This window comes from Culex quinquefasciatus, chromosome 1, assembly GCF_015732765.1.
Source record: "Culex quinquefasciatus strain JHB chromosome 1, VPISU_Cqui_1.0_pri_paternal, whole genome shotgun sequence".
Classification (NCBI taxonomy): Eukaryota; Metazoa; Arthropoda; class Insecta; order Diptera; family Culicidae; genus Culex; species Culex quinquefasciatus.
This window is the reverse complement of record NC_051861.1, coordinates 5,050,175-5,070,484: the sequence shown is the minus strand read 5'-3', so window position 1 is coordinate 5,070,484 and position 20,310 is coordinate 5,050,175. Positions and strand designations below refer to the sequence as shown.

Below are 20,310 nucleotides of genomic sequence, written 5' to 3'. Positions count from 1 at the left end.
TTTATTTAAAAAAGATAAAAATAAAAATTTTTTGAAAACCTAAATTTCAGAATCGGGTTTCGTCATGCACACGGGATATGTCTTGAGAGTCCACACTCCAAATTTCAGTCAATTTGGTCCATCCCATCTCGAGATATCGTGGCACCCGAAAATCAACTCGGTGTTTTGAGAAAAAAGGTTAAAAAAAATGACGGTTAGCTTTGCGCATGGCAAAACTTTAAACTTAAATCGTCTTCGACTCACTTAAATCATGAAATATCTTTATGAAACTATCAGGAGCGATTGGAAATCATCTTTTGAAAGAGTTTAATCAATAATTGGAAATATGATTTTTTAGATTTTTTACATGTATGTAACCCCTTAACTCTCAATTCATTTTTCCCTGTGTTCCAATGCTGTCCACACAAGTTATACTTTTTAATTAAAAGACAATCACACCGTCTTTGCAGACTGAATAATAACAGTTATAATTGGGTCTTAAAGCCGTTTGTAAATTTTTATATGCAAAGGTAAAAAACACGATTAAAAACCATTTCTGACATCTTTTTTGCTTCAGAGCAATTCTCTGAGATTTCGGTCATTCGATTTTTTCTGTATTTTTTAATCCAGCTGAAACTTGTTTGGTGCCTTCGGTATGCCCAAAGAAGCCATTTTGCATCATTAGTTTGTCCATATAATTTTCCATACAAATTTGGCAGCTGTCCATACAAAAATGATATGTGAAAATTCAAAAATCTGTATCTTTTGAAGGATTTTTTTTGATCGATTTGGTGTCTTCGGCAAAGTTGTAGGTACGGATACGGACTACACTGAAAAAAATGATACACGGTAAAAATTTTTTGGTGATTTTTTATTTAACTTTTTGTCACTAAAACTTGATTTACAAAAAAACACTATTTTTATTATTTTTATTTTTTGATATGTTTTAGAGGATATCAAATGCCAACTTCTCAGAAATTTCCAGAATGGGCAAAAAATCTTTGACCGAGTTATGATTTTTTTAATCAATACATTTTTTTTTTCAACAGATCGAAATATTGATCGCAAAAAATTTTCAATTTCATTTTTAGATGTAAAATTGAATTTGCAATCGAAAAGTACTTTAGTGAAATTTTGATAAATGGCACCGTTTTCAAGTTATAGCCATTTTTATGTATTTTTTTTTCAAAATAGTCGCAGTTATTGATATTTTAAACATAGTGCGCATGTTTGCCCACTTCGGAAAAAAACATTTTTGAAAAGCAGAGAAATTCTCTATATTTTGCTTTTTCGGACTTTGTTGATACGACCCTTAGTTGCTGAGATATTGCCATGCAAAGGTTTAAAAACAAGAAAATTGATGTTTTCTAAGTCTCACCCAAACAACCCACCAGTTTCTAATGTCGATAGTTATCTCAGCAACTAATGGTCCGATTTACAATGTTAAAATATAAAACATTCGTGAAATTTTCCGATCTTTTCGAAAAAAATATTTTCAAAAATTTTAAATCAAGACTAACATATCAAAAGGGCGTAATATTGATTGTTTGGTCTTTTTAAAATGTTAGCCTTAATTTGATTTTTTGCCCATTCCGGAAATTTCTGAAAAGTTGGCATTTGATGTCCTCTAAAAAATAAAAAAAAATAAAAAAAATTAAAAATAGTGTTTTTTTGCCAATCAAGTTTTAGTGACAAAAAATTAAATAAAAAATCACCAATTTTTTTTTACAGATTTCAGAATTTTCACATATCATTTTTGTATGGACAGCTGCCAAATTTGTATGGAAAATTATGTGGACAAACTAATGATGCAAAATGGCTTCTTTGGGCATACCGAATGCACCCACAAAAGTTTCAGCCGGATTAAAAAATACAAAAATTAAAATTAAAGAAAAAAGACCGATTCCGTAGAGAACTGCTCACTCAGAAAAATTGGCTTTATTGTTATGAACAATAATATTACACATTAAAACATAATTTAAGCACTCAATTCATGAAAGAAACTTGGCAAGTAAAAACCACGTTTAAAAAAAAAACACCCAAAACAATGGCTTTTTTAAATTGATTGTTCGACGAATTTATCAATAAATTTTGTCAAAAATAAAACAATTGTGAATTCAAGAGGAAGAATATGCATAAAAGCTCAGAACAAATTTGCTCAATTCCGAATTCCGAAAAAAAATTTAAGCAATTCAACATTCACGTGGAAAAATAATTAAAAAAATTTTTTGTTGAATCAACGCTCAACGTTTGAGTTTTTTTTTCATCACAAGAAAGGACGAGTTTTTTTCTGAAAAAAAACCCGGGTCGCAGGCCCAGAAATAACTTGTATTTTGTTGAATCAAACCCTACAAAGACTGATTCTACATAATAGTTTTCTGTGTGAAGAATTTTGATTTTTCCCTTGTTCAGGCAGCATTTTGTCACTTGTGTGCTATCTTGTGATACGTCCTATCTTTTACAGCAGACGTGTAACAAGATAGCACACACGTGACGATTTCGAGCAACGAAAAACTTAACTTTTCTTCTTTAAAGATTTTCTTCAAATATTTTCAATACTTTTTTGCATTAATCTTCATTATTCTTAGTTTTTTTTTATTGGGAGTACAGTCCAGACTCGATTATCCGAAGGTCTATGCAAAATGTCACTTCGGATAATCGAAACTTCGGATAATCGAATCACAAAAAAACATTTTTTCATTGTCTTATTTTTGATTGTTGAGCTTTCATACTCTTAAACTACTCTAAAGTGATTTAGATTTTTTTTAAATCCAAGATGGCGGGTAAAATGGCGATGATGAAATATAGAAAAAAAAGCTTTTTTTTAATTTTACATGCAATCAACCATTCAAATTTGACTATGGGATCGCAGAACTCGAATTTGATGTTTAATGTAAGAAAAAAAAAGTTTCTTAATCCACTATAGATGGTTGGTGCCTTCCTCACATTTACAATTTAATTCAACTCCGAAGTTGTCCTTATCCAGATTTGCATTGTTTCCAAATCAAGTTCCAGCACCGAAAAAGACTTGATGAAAATAAGTTTATGAGTAAAAAAATCTTATACAGACTTTTCCAGAAAACATGCAGACTATCATTTGAAGCAATGTGGCAACCGGGCGTTTCACATCTGGTGCGACTCTCGTACGTAAACAAAAAGACCCGGCCTTTCGAGATTATGCAAAAATCACCCTTTTTTGTATCTACAAAAAAACTTTTTTGCAATTCCGTCGTGAAACTACTTACTTTTCCTGTCATTCTTGAACGACGAAATAGCCTACTTTTCTGTACCAAAAATAACAGAATCGAATAGCAACACTTTTCAAAATAAATGCTGAAAAGTTCTACTTTTCAGTACTCAAATGGGTGCTGAAAAGTTGAACTTTTCAGCACTTGTTTTGAAAAGTAACACTTTTCAACATTTTTTTAATTAAACGATTTATTGACAAAATACATGAAAATTTGATATAAAATTTCACTCAGTGTGTGTTTTTTGGAATTGCAAAAAATGTTGTATGGAACTCGTTGCAAAACTTTTTTTTTCAGCACTCTTCGTATTTATCCAACTCGGTGAACCTCGTTGGATAAATGTACGACTCGTGCTGAAAAAATCCTCTTTTTGCAACTTGTTGCATAAACTACTATTTCATGGTATAACTTTAAAAGTACTTCACTAAACTGAATAAAATTTAATAGGGTCTTAGGGGACCCCAAAACGAACAGAAGAAGGCGGATCCGGCCAAAATCGGTTTAGCCAGTTCTGAGAAAATCGTGTGGAAAAAAACACACACACATCCCCACAGACATTTGTTCAGAATTTGATTCTAAGTCGATAGGTATACATGAAGGTATATCTAGGAGGTGTATTTAAGAAGTTCATTTTTCGAGTGATTTTATAGCCTTTCCTCAGTGAGGAAGGCAAAAACAAATTTTTGTTCATGATTCAATTATTCGAAGTCCCATACAAACCGTCGGATAATCGGGTCTGGACTGTATTAGATATTTGAATATTATTATAAAAATAATACGGCGTAAATTGTCTTAGATAATAAATATTTTTCAAGGCAGTCACATGAAACTAATAAAATCATCAAACCCAAGTTAAAAAAAAATAAAATCAAGAGTTCTTCTTTCCCATGCTTCCTTTCTCCAAACCTAAATTTGTACAGAAAGAATATTTAAAAAAATCGGATTATCATTATAGACCTTATCAATGAAGCTTTCTACTGCGAATATCACAAATTAAGAGGAGAATTTAAGGCGGTTTCAAGTGAAAAAAATATCTTGAAATTTTAAAGAGAGATTCCACCAACAATAACCTCCAACAAAGCCCACCGTTCCCCAACAACACAACACCAACCAACAAACTTCTTTTTTGTTTGAGCCAACGCTAAAGACTTACCCGAGCGCCGTTGTTCGACACCATCTGCCAACCTTTCTTGTGGGGCTTTGGATGAAAACTTTTCGGTCCGGGGTCCGGATTACGTCGTACTGCTGCTAAACTCCCAAGCCGCAACCGATTCACCAGAGCTACTTTCAGCTTAAACACACTGTTTGACTTGTGACACTCTTTTTGTTGCTTCTTTGGCTTCTTTTTGATGTTTTCGTCACTTTTTGGAGATTTTTTTTCCCTCGTTTAGCCCAGATATGTGTGCCAGGGATTCTTTGTACTTCACGTTTTTCTTCCCAGGCAATCGATTTTCTGCACACACTGGCAACACTGCACCTGCTGCACCTGGAGCTTTTCCCGCACACAAACACACGTGCTGGCCCTCTAGTTCAATAAATGGGATTACTTTTTTCCGGGTCTTTCCTTTTTCTCCCCCTGCTCCAGTTATCACTTTACGATAACTAACTTTGTCGTCCTGTTGATGCTGCTGTTTCTAGCTTGCTATCCTGGAAAAAGTAAATTTCTTTCTCGTTTCATCCTTGGGCGCCAACCCACCCACACACATACACTCATACAAGTGTGCCTGTTTTTGATCCACCTACACCGGGACAAATTGCCACCAGAGCAAACTTTTTGCGCGCGAAAACAAAAAAAGAAAAAAAAACCAACGAGCTTGTGTAGGGGCGTGGGTGCGAAATAATCCAAGAAATGGTTGAAAATTGCCAGCCTGGCTTAAGAAAGGAGCTTTCCATCTACGTTACCCCCTCCATTCTGTTTTGAGTGATCAAAGAACGAAGAAAAAGTGCTTGATTGTCGAGCGCGAGCGCGCGAAAGATTGATTGAAATTGAAAGCGGAGAAGTTCTTAATTTTCAGTGGAGAATCGTTTAAGACTAATGAAGAAGGTTTTGGGATAATTAGGTATGAAAGAGAAAATTTTATATTGGATTTTTTGCCATATTCAAATTTATGCATGTTTTTTCGAAATTCCTAAAATCGAAACCAAATGCTTCGATGTACAACTTTGTCTTGGCTTGAATGTTGAGGCAATCAAAGTCTCTTTTCACCTATCCCTCGTCCACTCTGGGATTCGAACTGATGACCTTTGGATTGCGAGTCCAACTACCGACCAGCAACTCTACCGAATCAGTCACGAAATATACTAGCCGAGCTGGTTCTGCCACAATCCTGCTAGAATGGTGGGCTTGACCTGATAATGGATGCAAAAATCAAGTTCAATGAATGAAAATACTGTTTTCAAGGTTTATGTATCGGTGGTCTCCTCGTAATTTCGCGAACAGGATCATGTTCTCAGCCCAGTTACCGAACAAGTACTATCAGTCTTGAAAATAATCCTTGAAAGTTATAAAAAAACACGAAATTTTAAAATTAAATTTTTTGATCTGTATGAAAAAATACTTCCGTAGGTTACTACAGATTAAAAAAGTACATTCAATTCCCCTTTTACTTACCCATCCGATGGAAGGCAGAAGCAGAGAATCGAATTGTAATTTTTTTCTTAATTTTTTCATAATATTTTTTAAAATGATTTTGGACAGATGTTTTTATTTCTTACAAGCTAAACCCGACAAACTTCGTCTTGACTTTTTTTCGTTTCTTGACGTTTTTCGCTTGTTTGCTTATCCAGCCTCCGACGATCAAAATTTGATTTGACGCATTTTTTCCCATAAAATCTGCTGATTTTCGGGAATCGGTTCCAGAGTGGCCAAAGTTGTCACTTGTTGGCGTAAGAACCTTCCGTCGAAATTGTATATATATTGAAGAAGAAGATGAATAAAGTTAAATTGATAATAAATCCTTCAGAAAAAACTACAATCATTTTTAAACCTATCAGATTTCAGAAATTAAATTTTCTCTTAAAAAGTCTGAAATATTTGATATTTAAGATATTTTGAAAAAGATTTTCAGGGAACCTTTAACATTAAAAAACGAAGTACCGTAATCTGGGGCGAATCTGGAGTTTTTTTTTAAGGTCCAATAAACCAAATTTCCAGTTTTTGCTTTTTAAGTTTTTTAGAACCGCCTTGAGTCAGGGGTATTAAAAAACACCCAAAAAGCAAAAACTGAAAATTTGGTTCATTAAACCATTTAAAAAAAAAAACTCCAGATATTAACATGTTGAGGTTAATGTTAACATTCCATAGGTCACTTCCCTAAGGTGTCGTGATAAGGTTCAGCTTGTGATGATACACACTACCTTCCCTTTACGAAGCAATCGAATCCAGAAGAAAAAAGATCACCAATTGTGTTGGTCCGAGACGGGATTTGAACCCCGATCTACCGCTTACGAGGCGGAAGCATCACCACTGGGCTGCGTAGCTCGGGCAGTCAAGGCAGTTCCGGAAATTCTCAGAAAGCAAAAAAATAAAATTTTGTTATAAGAACCTTTCCTTTTACAAAAAAAAACAAACTCTAGAAATTAAATAAATTTCCAAAACTGGAATCTATTTACTGCTTTAAAATACAAATTTATATTCTCTTAAAAATCGAAGTTTTTTTTTATTTTGACTTTTGAAAAAAAAAAACCTTACTTAATCCACCTTTAGGTGGTTGGTACCTTCCTCTCATTTATAAAGATTCCAACCCCCCTAAAGTGTCCAGATGTTTATGGATCTCCCCTAACGTTCGCAGCACCTAGGAGGTCCTAATAAAAATAAGTGACGAGTAAAAAAAAATCGATTTCCTACAAACTTTTTGTCAAGATTATACAGACACGGCCTTTGAGGAAAATGGCATCCCTCTACACGGCTTTTTCGTGGCGATCAGCCCCGACCAGTTGAGGTTATGTGAATTCCGACCATTTTTTAAACTGCTTGTAATTTAAGATAGGTAAGTCAGATCTTGAAAATTCTCCCTCCACCTAAAAGGTTTTCTCATATTCTTTATAAAAATATATAACATGTGAGGGTTTCATGAAAAAACCACCCTTTTTACCATACTTTTAACTTAATATGAAACAGTTTTTTTAACAAAACTTTTTAAATACATGATAAAACTGCATGAATTTAAATAGCAACTTAGGGGACGTTAAGACGGATCGATTTAATCCATTCCGGCCAAAATCGGTTGAGCCTGTGATGAGATATTCCAGTGACATTGATTTGGTACACATGTCTACATACAGCCAAACACACAGACATTTGCTCAGCTGGTGATTCTGAGTCGATATGTGCAAATGAAGGTAGGTCTAGGAGGTCTAATTAAAAAGTTCATTTTTCGAGATAGCCATTCCTCAGTAAGGTGAGGAAGGCAATAAGCGCGTTGAGATGAAAAAATACAAGCTTTTTGGATATTGAGGGTTTGAGATCAAAAAACTAGTTCGTTTACAGCTGGGTAATTCTCCGCCAACTCTCACACAGCAGATTTGCGTGATACTTTGTCCATAGGGATAATTTTTGTCTCGGATCACGAATCCGAGCTTTTTCGATATCACGACCCCTTCCATTTTTGAACATTCAGAAAAAGACGTGTTTTTCAATAATTTGCAGCCAGAAATGGTTATGATATGACAATTTTGTGTCCATATGACTTTCCAAAATTTGTTGACTTTCCGATTTGATGGCGTACTCAGAAAAAAATATTTTCATCAATACAAAAAATAGTTTCACAAATTCTGTCATTTTTCTTTACTCGAGTTTTATTTTTTTAATCGTGTTTTTAAAGTTTAATGTACATTACAAAATGGTAATATTCATATAGAACAATTTTTAAAAATAACTTTTAATATTTTTTAGAATGTAACAATGTTGTAAAATGTTTTAGAGCAGACAATTACAAAAAATATGTATGAACATTTACTGAACATTTACAATTTACAAAAAATTTGACAAAAAATCGACCAGACAGTAAAAAAAACCATTTTCAATCAATCATTCTAGAATTTTAAAACTCATTTATGGATTATCTGTAATTTTCCCGCAATTGCATTTACCACAAAACCCTTCTAATCTCCACCCTCGAAACGCTTCATTTATCACCCCTTTTCCGGTCACTGATCCGATTTCTGGGTGAAAAATTAGAAAAACTCCCACCCGAAAAGCTCATCCAACCGGAACGACACTATTCGGTGCAATGTCCGAATTACAATGCTTGCACAATGCACACATACACACATGTATCTATATGTGTCCAATCCTGGGATTATTTTCCATTTCTGGCTTGCTTCGTCCTACCAGCAAAAAAAAAACTCCCAAAGCCTTGGCAGCAGGCCATGATCCCTAAAAACCGTCGTCGTCGTCGCCACATATTTTCACAATCCGCGGTTTTCCATCAAAAACCGTCAATCCTCCCCCAAACCACCAAAACGCATCCTTTTTTCGCGAAGACGAGCGCTCTCTCTCCCACTCTCTCTCTCATTTTCACGCGCTCTCGTGTTAAGCTCGCTCCCGCTCGCAGGACCTCTCTCTCTCTCTCCAGATTGTGACGGCGAGCAATTTTTCCGCCGACGTCCTGTCAGAGCTTGCTTCGATGGTTGGAAAAGTCATCAATACACTGAAATGCGGGAGGGCTGGGGTTGCCTCAACGGCAGTCAGCTTGCTAGTGCCAGTCAGCCTGTGGCCTACTGCCATCTCTTCGCTAGGTGTGAGTGTGCAGCGGGGGGGGGAGGAACGGTTGTGGAAATTCACTCCACCTTATCAATAATTAAACGGGAAAGGAATCGAAATTAAACTTCCTGGAAGATGCACCTCCACAACCCCGGAGAGCAGCACTGGATGGATGGCCCCATTTTGCTCCGCCAACAAAAGCTGCTTGATAATCCAGAAATGTGACACCACCTTCACAGGAAGCTCGCCAGCTCCTTATTTTTCCTGGCATGGAAATGCCTCTTCCGTTTTTCTCCTTGTCCGCTTCTTTCTTTCACTCCGAGCTCGCGAGCTATAAATGGCCGCGTTCTTTCCGCCCCTGGCACTGGTATTTATATCGATAATTCACGATTCTGCACACACATTACGTGAGCAGCAAGCTATGAACTACTTCACACACAGCCTACTCCGCGCGCACCTTCAAACACACACGCTTTCTTGCAGATTTGCTGGCCTTACCTGGTGACCTTCACCACACCACAAACCGTCCGCGGAAAACCCACCCCAAAGCTGCGTTCCACAAAACCGAGTTCCGGGCTTGTCCCAAAATCTGTCCCGCGACAAAACTTGCAACCTCTCAACACCACAGGAACAACTACTACTCCCCCTTCCTCCTTTAAAAAAAAAGCTCGCCAATCCAACGTTGGTTGAGCTTACACCCGCGGGCGGTTGGGACAGAGACTGGGGCGCGACGATCCGACGGGGGAAGGTACGCGACCGAGAGCACAATCCACGACTACGACGTGTGTGGCCACTGGCTAGGAACCGAATGAGGACCCTGGCTGATGGACTCCAAAGCACGACGGTCGTCGTCGTCGTCCTTAGAGGAAAAGCTGAACGAGAGAGTGAGCAAAAGTTGGGGAAGTTTTGTCGAGTCTGGCGAAAAGTGGGCCTCACTAATACAAGGACAGAGTAGGCCATGCGGGTTGTCGTCGTCGTCGTTGGTGGTGGGCGCTAGGAGTAAAAGCACACGGAAAGTTAGGACTGTGAGCTTTTGTGATGACAGCTATGGAGGCGCGTGGTTTAAGTTTTGACTTCATGTAATGCAACCTTGGATTCAAACAAACAGTCTATCCCATTTGCTCTAGTGACAGTTCACGTTGAGTGTGAGTGCGTAAGCTTCTTGTTTACATAATTGAAAATTTACTACGGTCTTTTTCAATACACGAAGTTGACATTTTTCGACTCCCTCTGCAAACGTCACACCATACAATATCGTTGCCGGATCTTTTCCGGAAAAGATTTGGTAGCAAATTTCTGGAGCAACATTTAAAAGGGGCGCATAAGCATTTTGAGGCAACAGGTCACTTTAAAAAAAACCGCTGGAGCTATTGTTTAACAGATTTAGTTTAATTAAAAAGTTAAAATTAGACTGAGAATTGTTGCTCCAGTTTTATACTGGTTTGGCGTTCTCTGAGGGTGCCGAAAAGTGTGTTTATGTTACTGTCAGCAATTGTCAAATTTGCAATACAGTTCAGACTCGATTATCTAAATGCCGAGTTTGGGTTATCCGAAGGTTTATATGGGACTTCGAACAATCGAATTCTATCACAACGAAGCCAAATTGCGTGGAACATGAGATCATCCCAAGCAACACACTTTGCTAGACAAACGCATTTCCTAACTGGTTGTATAACCGATCGGCCTCGTTACCACAACTTGTTCTACAACTCCTGTGAACTGGAAAAAGCGCACTTTTTCTGCCAGAAAAAGATGCAAGTTATCAGAGTAAGTTGGACAATTGTTATTGACAACACTGTGCTAGCTAACAAGAAATTCAACGAAAAAAGGGGGCGTGGCTTACGGCCGTGCTGTCAAATCAAAGCGCACACTGAAAAGGAAAGTTATATTGAATACAGCTGTCTAACCGTTGCCCAACTTACATGTAAACAAACATTTGTTATTGGAATGTCGACGAGGGCAATATAACTTTGTTACAACAAACCGTTTCAACTGTCATTTCGTTTACCGTACCACGGAGTAATATTGAAAATCGGAGTGACTTTAATTTTTTGTTTGTCATAAACTCCATAAGCTCATAATTTTTGTAGCTTTTACGGGCTATCGAGGTTTTTAAGCGAAGATGGCGTTCAAATGGTGAACGCCAGAAATGTCAAAATCACGCAGTGGTACCAACATAACGGAAAAAGTGTGCCATGGCATGACAGCCACATTTTTTTTCTAATGTTGTTGCTACTGCGAGATTTTGACATTTCGGGCGTTCACCATTCGAACGCCATCTTCGCTTAAAAACCTGGATATGTTTGCAAACTAATCGGTTAACAATTACAATTATTGCAATCTTCGATAAATAAACATTATTTTAACTCTAAATTCCTCACGTACAAGTTTACACCACCTAACAACACGCAATGTCAAGTTGAATATGTATGTTGATTATCAGTTATATGAACTTTTCTCCGCAACATTTATGTAATAAAGCGAGAAAACCTAAGGTTATTTATAGAATGATTGGCCACGCCCATTTTTCAGAAGATGCTGTAACATAACAATGTTAGATAAGCAGTGAAATAAACAGTGCAATATTGTTCTTATTCAACAAACTGTTTTTGAGGATAACACTGCAGATGAGGGAAAGCATATTGGTATATCAGCACTTTGACGTTCAATTATTGCTCATAAAAGCGTTTTCAATTGAAATCAAGTGACAAATACCTCAATTGGAAGTGAGCAAGCAAGTATCCATCAAAAGTGTTCCAAATTGAGTTGTTTAAAAAGTGAAAATCAACCAATTGAATGGAGTTAGGAGCGAGTGCTTAACCTCCCAAACATGTGAGAATTTTCCCTGTGTTGTGTTTTAAAGCTGAAAAAAAGTGAAGCTGACTGTGTCTTAACACTTGTGTGACACAAAACTAAATAGTTATATAAGTCAGTTACAGAAGTACTGTTATTTAACTAATGTTGAGATTTTTTCTCGTATGTTGATCAAAAACAACTGTCTAACTATTATTCAACAGTCGACAATTTATGAGTGCTACTTGGGCAGTATGATTTATCAGAGTTGGTTTAAGAAACATTTTATAATGTTTAAAACAGTTCAAAAATTCAAACATGTTAAATTTCAGAATTTAAGATTTAATTATATATATCTTGTTCTTTGTAGGGTAACCGAGGCGAAATTGGGCATTTCAGACATGCTACAGACATTCTTTATTTATTTGTTCATGCTGAGAAAATGTTGTGCGGAAACTTTTACCTAAGAAAAGTGCCAACTTTAAGGTCAAATGACGAAATTGCATTCTGCCACCCCTAGCAGTTATTCGCCACGACTTACCCCAGTCTCATGTGACACATGCGCACACCACGCGACTCCACCGTTGAAAGCTCTCTTTTTGCTCCCTCTCTCACAAAAAAAGCGCTCCCTGTATTATTTCTCTCATCGAAATGTTTTTTCCTCTCTCATCAAAAATCCATCGGCAGGAAGGAGCACATGGGAAAACGCGATGGTGGTTTGTTGTTTTCCTCAAAGCACACATACAGACCCACACACACACACACACACACACACGCATACGGTGATGGCGGTGGAGTCCTCTTCAGCATTAGGTAGATACACACTTAAAAGTGCTTAAATCTTGGATCGTATAATCCCGATGCCTCCTGGCCCACCGGTAAACAGTCTCGTAGGGTAGGTGGTGCTAATTTGGAGCTCGGAAGTGGAGAAACCATGCGTCTCCATCGAATGTTATTCAATACTTAAAATCAGTAACGATTTCAATTTATCACATTTTGAGATCTTAGGACTCTCACTTGGAGTAAATTTCCCTCATTTTCACACGGACCAAAACGGCGACGCTTACCCTAGTAAGGGGTTGACACAAACTGCCATCCTTTTCCGAGGAGGGAATTCGCTCTTGAAGTCGTTTCGGAGTACGTCAAACTTGGAATCGCCGCAAGCTTTAAGCGAGCGAGGGGCAATTATCTGATGTATTATTCGCAATTACGTTGATTTATGGTTCAACACAGGTTCGGGGTAAATGTACCGGTTGGGGGATTGATGGGTGGCACAACGCCGGAAACAGACAGAAGGAGTGACAGGAAGAAGAAGAAGAAGAAAAACAGTTGACTGCATTACCATATATATTTCAGAAGTAACTCATGCGGGGAGGGCTATAAATGTCTCTCGCCTGCGTGAAATATGTATGCGATGATCAATTTTAGAATTGATACTTACTCCACTTATACTCAGTTTAGCATCAATATGTCGGCGAGAGTGAATGTGTTCGTGTGTGTCTGACAAAACGATTATGAAAAGGCATTAATGGAAAAGTACGGGGATATTTGGCAAGAAACAGCGTACTGAGCAGCTTTTTTATGATCTATGCCATTTTTGTCAATACAAAAGACAAGTTGATTAACAAGAAATCTAGGAGAAAAAAATAGAGTGGTTTCTGACATAGAAGGGGCATTCCGTTTTTCATTTCCGATCAGTTTCTAGAACGCTAACCTTCCTTAATATGTTGAACTTATTTTTTTAACCCTGAATTTTTGGAATCTTTCATTGTTTTTTTTTTAATTTGGTACCATCCATAATCCACCTGGACATTTCTTTTTTAATCTTGAACTTCTTAACCTTTTTAAATTTCTTAATTTTTTTTTGAACTTGTTAAAATTCTTGATTTTTTTAAATTTCTTAAATGTCCTAAATTTCTCAAATTTCTTAAATTTCTTAAATTTCTTAAATTTTCTTAAATTTCTTAAATTTCTTAAATTCCTTAAATTTCTTAAATTCCTTAAATTTCTTAAATTTCTTAAATTTCTTAAATTTCTTAAATTTCTTAAATTTCTTAAATTTCTTAAATTTCTTAAATTTCTTAAATTTCTTAAATTTCTTAAATTTTTAAATTTCTTAAATTTCTTAAATTTCTTAAATTTCTTAAATTTCTTAAATTTCTTAAATTTCTTAAATTTCTTAAATTTCTTAAATTTCTTAAATTTCTTAAATTTCTTAAATTTCTTAAATTTCTTAAATTTCTTAAATTTCTTAAATTTCTAAAATTTTTTAAATTTCTTGAATTTCTTAAATTTCTCAAATATCTATTTTTTTTTATTTTATTAAATTTCTTGAACTTTTTGAAATTCTTGAATTTCTTGAATTTTTAGAATTTCTTGATTTTTTTGAATTTCTTAAATTTCTTAAATTTCTTGAAAATCTTGAATTTCTTGAATTTCTTGAATTTTTTGAATTTCTTGAATTTCTTTAATTTTTTAAATTTTCTTGAATTTCTTAAATTTCTTGAATTTCTTGAATGTCTTGAATTTCTTGAGTTTTTTAAATTTCTTGAATTTTCTGAATTTCTTAAATTTCTTGAATTTCTTAAATTTCTTGAATTTCTTGAATTTCTTGAATTTCTAGAATTTCTAGAATTTCTTGAATTTCTTGAATTTCTTGAATTTCTTAATTTTTTTAAGTTTCTTGAATTTCTTAATTGTTTTTGAATTTCTTGGATTTTTTGAAGTTCTTGAATTTTCTGAATTTCTTGAATTTCTTAAATTTCTTAAATTTCTTAAGTTTCTTGAATTTCTTAATTGTTTTTGAATTTCTTGAGTTTTTTAAATTTCTTGAATTTTCTGAATTTCTTAAATTTCTTGAATTTCTTGAATTCTTGAATTTCTTGAATTTCTTAAATTTCTTGAATTTTTTAAATTTCTTAAATTTCTTGAATTTCTTGAGTTTTTTTAAATTTCTTGAATTTTCTGAATTTCTTAAATTTCTAGAATTTCTTGAATTTCTTGAATTTCTTGAATTTCTTGAATTTCTTGAATTTCTAGAATTTCTAGAATTTCTTGAATTTCTTGAGTTTTTTAAATTTCTTAAGTTTCTTTAATTTCTTAAATTTTTTGAATTTCTTGGATTTTTGGAAGTTCTTGAATTTTATAAATTTCTTGAATCTCGTGATATTTTTTTTAATTTCTTGAATTTCCTTTTTTTTTTTTTTGAATTTCTTGATTTTTTGTATTTCTAACATTTCCTCAATTTCTGGAACCTTTGGAATTTTTTGAATTTATGATTTCGTTTTAATTTTTGTATAATTTGATTTTTTTTTATTTTTTGTGTTACTCAAATTTGCCAAATTTCTAAAATTTCCAGAGTTTCGTTATTTTTTTTAAGGTTTAAAAATATTTAAATTTTTTTCAATATGAATTATGAAATTCTTAAACGTTATTCAGTATCTTGAACTTTTTCATAATTTTCGAGTTTTTCTTAATTTTAAAATTTCTTCAATTTCTTGAACATTTTAATTTGTATTATTTTCGTAAATTTCTTGAAAATTCCGAGATCGATAAATTTCGTTTTTTTTATATTTTTTAATTTCTAAAATTTCTAAAATTTTCAGGTTTTTTTATAATTTTCAATTTTTAAAATGTTTTTGAATCTTTAGATTTTTTTTTTAATTTCTATAAATTTCCAAGTTTATGTATATTTTTATTTTGACAAATTTCTGGAATTTTCTCATTTTAACCAAATTTCTTTTTTCACTTCTTGAATATTTATTGTTTCAAAAATTTTGATATTTTTTGCAATGCGTAGAAATCTACGTAAACGATTTTTGGTACTAAATATCTGCTTTAATCAAATAATCTCTTCCAAATATAAAGTACAACTTTTTTTATATTAATTGTTTTGGTTTTTTTAGTTTTTTTTAGAGCACTTTAAGCTTTTAAATTTGGAAATGGATGCACACATTTTGTTGGCCTGAGTCTGTTCTAACATGGTTAAAACTGCTATCCCAGTTCGCCCCATGTGTCCCGAATGACCCCAGTTTACGGTATTATACCTCTCAATCTACAATAATATGGCAAGAAATTCGATACATTCTGGAAGGTCTTTTCAGCCTTTTGCAACAGACGAATTGTCGTTTTGAATGTCTTTATATGTGTGATAAAAGTGTAACAAATAAACCCATCGACATGCCTTTCGATCTGCGGTGATACGAGAAGGACTGTTGAAATTTTAGATAAGTTTTTATTGCAATATTTCTAGTGGCTTATATGTTTTTCGTTTCATAATTCTATTTCAGGCTCTCAACCCACTTTTTCTCCTCTCTAAACCACTAATACGCAAGTAGATGTGCAAAATAATGTCTAGACTCGATGTGTCGTTTTCTGCTGTCTAACCCCCCTTGAAAAAAGTCTAAAGTATAAAATGTCAAGAGGAGCAGTAAAATTCACCATCGAGATCAGGAAAAATCACCGAAGCACACACACTTGTGGAAGATTCTAAAGTTGTAAAATACTCCTGCGTTCAAGGGTATTTTTCGCCTTGAGAGCTTTTAGCTCCTTAACCGCGTCTCGCACATCAATGAATGGCGCGACATGCAGCACAGCACAGATCGAAACAGAGTGGTGGGAAGCTGTTGAATTCGCGTGACGGTCCCTGGAGTGGCCATGATATCTATCCTTGTCCTCCTTGCGCTCTTATCTCAGCTCAATTCCGCGAAACACTGAGCCAAGCTAAACGAAACTGTAGCCAAAGTGACTGACTGACTGACTGTTGCCATTGGGGACGCGGATTGGGTGGATTCGCGGAAGGTATCCGTTCTGTTTTTCCGTCCAAATTTACGGCTGACTTGCTGGCTGGCTGGCTGTGGGCTTTGGCCAATTGTTGTTGCGTTTCTGAAAATACAAGTTGGGGCTTGTTGAGTTTTCCTGGGAATTGTTTTTATTTGGGAAGGGATTTTGGAACTCCATTTGAGCCTGTTCAAGTGAGGAAGATTTGGCGTTGTTTTGTCTCCAAGTTTTTATTCAAAAAAAAAACGAAGTTGACTTTATAGCTGTCGGCCACCATTGCTAGTACCAACCACTAGTGTCTTCCTTTTATCTACAAGGACTTCGCCGTCCTGGGCTCCTAAGTGTATGAAAGTATGGCACGGAGCGACGGCGCCGAATACCCATATTTACACAAAGAATTTTAGAGCGCCCACCGCGGGATTCGAACCGGCGACCTCTGGATTATGAGTCCAGTGAGCGGTCCGATTGATCCACACGGGCGGGACAAAGTTTTTATTCAATTTATAAGAAAAATCGGATGTCAAAATTCCAGGGAATGTTTTTTTTCGTGGATTCACTTTGCTGATGGAAAACCCCCAATTTTGATAACTTTTCAATCCAACATAGAAATGAATTGACACATCTTTTTTTTTTTTTTTTTTTGATAAAGTGCACCGTTTTTAACTAACAGACATTTTTTGGATGAAATTGTAGATTTTTTTCTTCTTTTTCTATTTAAAAATATGTTATGTGGGAAAAAGTCTCCTGAAAAAAAACTTATTGGTAAGCCCAAAATTCCCAAAAAAAAACCCTTTCAAGATATATTTATGATTGGAAAACTCGTTGCTGGGATAAAGCCTTTTTATGGTTCAAATATTCGCTCCTCATCCGTCTAGTAATCCGATCATAATGAATTACCTTTTCTGGTACCATCAGACATCGAAGTAACAAAGGGGGACAAACAGGGACAAAAGTGACAGACGCAACATTCTGCGATTTGCCACTGTTAAATTACCAAATGCATTTTCTCAATATTTTAACACCGCCATTTTGGCTGCCATCTTGGATTTAAAAGTTAACTTTGGAGTAGTAGTCTTGCTACAGCTAAGAACCGTGGACGCAAACGCAGAACTTTGCGTTAGTTCGATTGCTCCAAGATTTGTCAGTCTGACAATCTACAGGGTTTGCTTTGTTCAATGGTCGATGACAGGCAGACTAAGTTCTGCGTCAACACTGATGATATCTTGACAACTATTGGTTCGATTTTCAATGTCTAAAGAAATATATTAAGTTTTTTTGTGTAGCACATACCAGTTTCCAAGTACATATTCGAAATCAATTATCTCAAAATTAAAACCTGCCGAAAAATTGTTCTCAACAATTTTGTATTTGGGCAATTCTCTACGAAAACGGTCTTTTTTCTTCAATTTTATTTTTGTAAAGCTGAGAAAATTCTCTATATGTTTTCTATATATTATATATATATAGATGTAAAAGTTTCCAGAGACCGGTTGCACTGCCTTAAGCCCTAATTTTTGAGGGTTGGGAAATAAGGTTTTGCAGGGATTATATGGCAAAAAGGTGGCCATTTTTTGTTGAAGGGGGTTGCTTGGACGATGCCTGAGGTATGTACGTATAAATATTGTGCATTTTATCTATTTTTACCATCAAAAATTGAATTTTTTGATAGAAAATGCTATGGGGGTAATTTGGACATACCTGAAAGTCTACCTGTCAGGCATAAAAAAAGTAAATTCAATGGCTGGTTGAGTTTTTAAAGCGATTCAGATAAATTTAAAGGAATTTAAAATCTCAAAACACTCATAAAGGAATGTGAGCAATGAAAACTTTCACATAAGCCCTATTTTTTAATTAAGATACATTCAATATTCAATATTCAAATGGATGAAAAGTCAAAGTAGTTATGTCACAGACATAACCGGAATGGCGTAGACTACGTAGAGTTTTGATTATTTATTATTAGTTTTATTAAAGACACTTGACCATTGCAATGGCATTCGTGTCGTAGTAAAGTTTTGAGATGTGGACATTGAGTTTTCCATATCTTAATTTTGAAGAATTAGCTAGATACTTGAAATACATTAACCGAATAAGATCGTAAATGGGAGATGGACCCCCCGACAAAACAGAACTCAAACACTCCAGTGTAACCATACTTTGAATGTGTTGGTAAATCTTTGACTAGAAAGCCTTATTTAAACAATGGAAACATCGAATGGAGGAGAGAAAAACGAAAAACGATTTTTTCGCGAACCGAATGAAAGTTTGGTACCATAATGTGGGGGAGAGAGGGGTTCAGAAAGCTGTGCAATCCGTCACCCCCGAAGACCAACACTAGTTCCTGAAAGGCTTTTCACCGACTCATCACGGGTGGGACGAGAGACGGGGAGTTAGGCAACTCTTTCAACAGTTTGGAATTGGACACGACGCAATTCTTTCAGAAGCGCTCGCCGCGAATGCGACGAGCTAGTTGTTGTTTCACAACCACGGCTTGACCCACGTGAGGCTTTTCTGCGGAAGGCAGCAGACGCGCGCCTCATCTCGTTGATGCCTCGTTCCGGGTGGGACGAGGGACGGGGAGTGAGGCAACTCCGAACCACGGCAACCACGAAAGATCCAAACGGTCCGGCCATCGAGAGGCAACTGGCTGACGGTGACGACGTGAATGATAGAATGGGGTCTGGCGCGCGAATATAAGCGTTTGAAGAATGACGCAGTAATCCAGGGCCTTCGGCCCTATTTTTTAATTAAGATACATTCAATATTCAATATTCAAATGGATGAAAATCTGATTGCTGCACATTTCTTCAACTAGACTCTAATGTTGATGGTATAATTGATTTCTTTGACATTTCTAATTTCAAGGCTGGTTTACAATAATATTTAAATTTGAAGGGCTACGGAATGTAAAATAAAAAACGAATAGGTTCAGGTTATTTAGTTGTATATAAAGAATGACTTGGATAAATCTAAACGATACATTAATCAATAAAAACTATACTTTTGCTTAATCTAGATTCAATATTTAAATCATTTCAGAATGAATGATAAAATTATGTATACTACACTGAACTATTTGTTATCTTCCTATTGAATTGTAGTTCTTTCACAAAATCATTATTTAAACCTTTGATGAAACATTGTGAGCAAAAAAACGCTTAAAAATATAAAGCAATTACAAAACCAGGTTGAAGGATATAAAACATGCTCAAAAAATCAAATGTTAAACTTATTCTTCAACATGTGTCCAAAATACCCCAAAAAAGGTGTCCATATTACCCCGCAAGGCATGTCCAAATTACCCCATAGGGGTGTTCATATTACCCCACACAAAAATGTGGGGGTAATTTGGACACCTTTTAATTTTTCCGATAAAAATGGGTTTTTCATCAAAATTTATCGAAATGAATGACATTTTTCCATAAAATATGGTCTCTATTATCCTCTGGTGTCATCCACATTGCTTTAAAATATCAATACAGCCCGTGGCAGAGCAAATTCCTTAGGATGTCCAAATTACCCCGCACTCCCCTATCACCCAATAGTATGTAACAAAAATGACTTTTTGGCGGGCTCCGGCAAAATCAAATGGCGTCCAGGGCGTCGCGTGGTGCGACGCATATCTTTTTTGCCGGGTCCGATTTTTCGAAAAATCCCAAACTTTGAAGGCCTGTACCGAGCTCTAGGGTGCTCTAAATTTCAATTTTATATATACCCCAATGATGTTGAAAATAAACGCTTTAAGGCCAAAACGCCTCAAAAGTGACATTTTTGAAAAATCTTTTTCACGGGTTAAATCCCATTTAA

At 35.4% G+C, this 20,310-nt stretch overlaps 1 protein-coding gene across 4 annotated transcripts in view; it reads right to left on the bottom strand.

Moving 5' to 3' along the window:
• Positions 1–9,725, bottom strand: part of LOC6040880 (gamma-aminobutyric acid type B receptor subunit 2) — a 49,845-nt gene extending 40,120 nt beyond the window's left edge. For 3 of the 4 annotated variants that reach the window (XM_038249304.1, XM_038249308.1, XM_038249306.1), the window contains exons 1-2: positions 9,430–9,725; positions 4,381–4,874 (exon numbers count right to left, since the gene is read on the bottom strand). The gene's annotated coding sequence lies outside the window, so the exon portion shown is untranslated. The other variant, XM_038249307.1, reaches the window with a different exon arrangement.
• Positions 9,726–20,310: the final 10,585 nt, after the last annotated feature.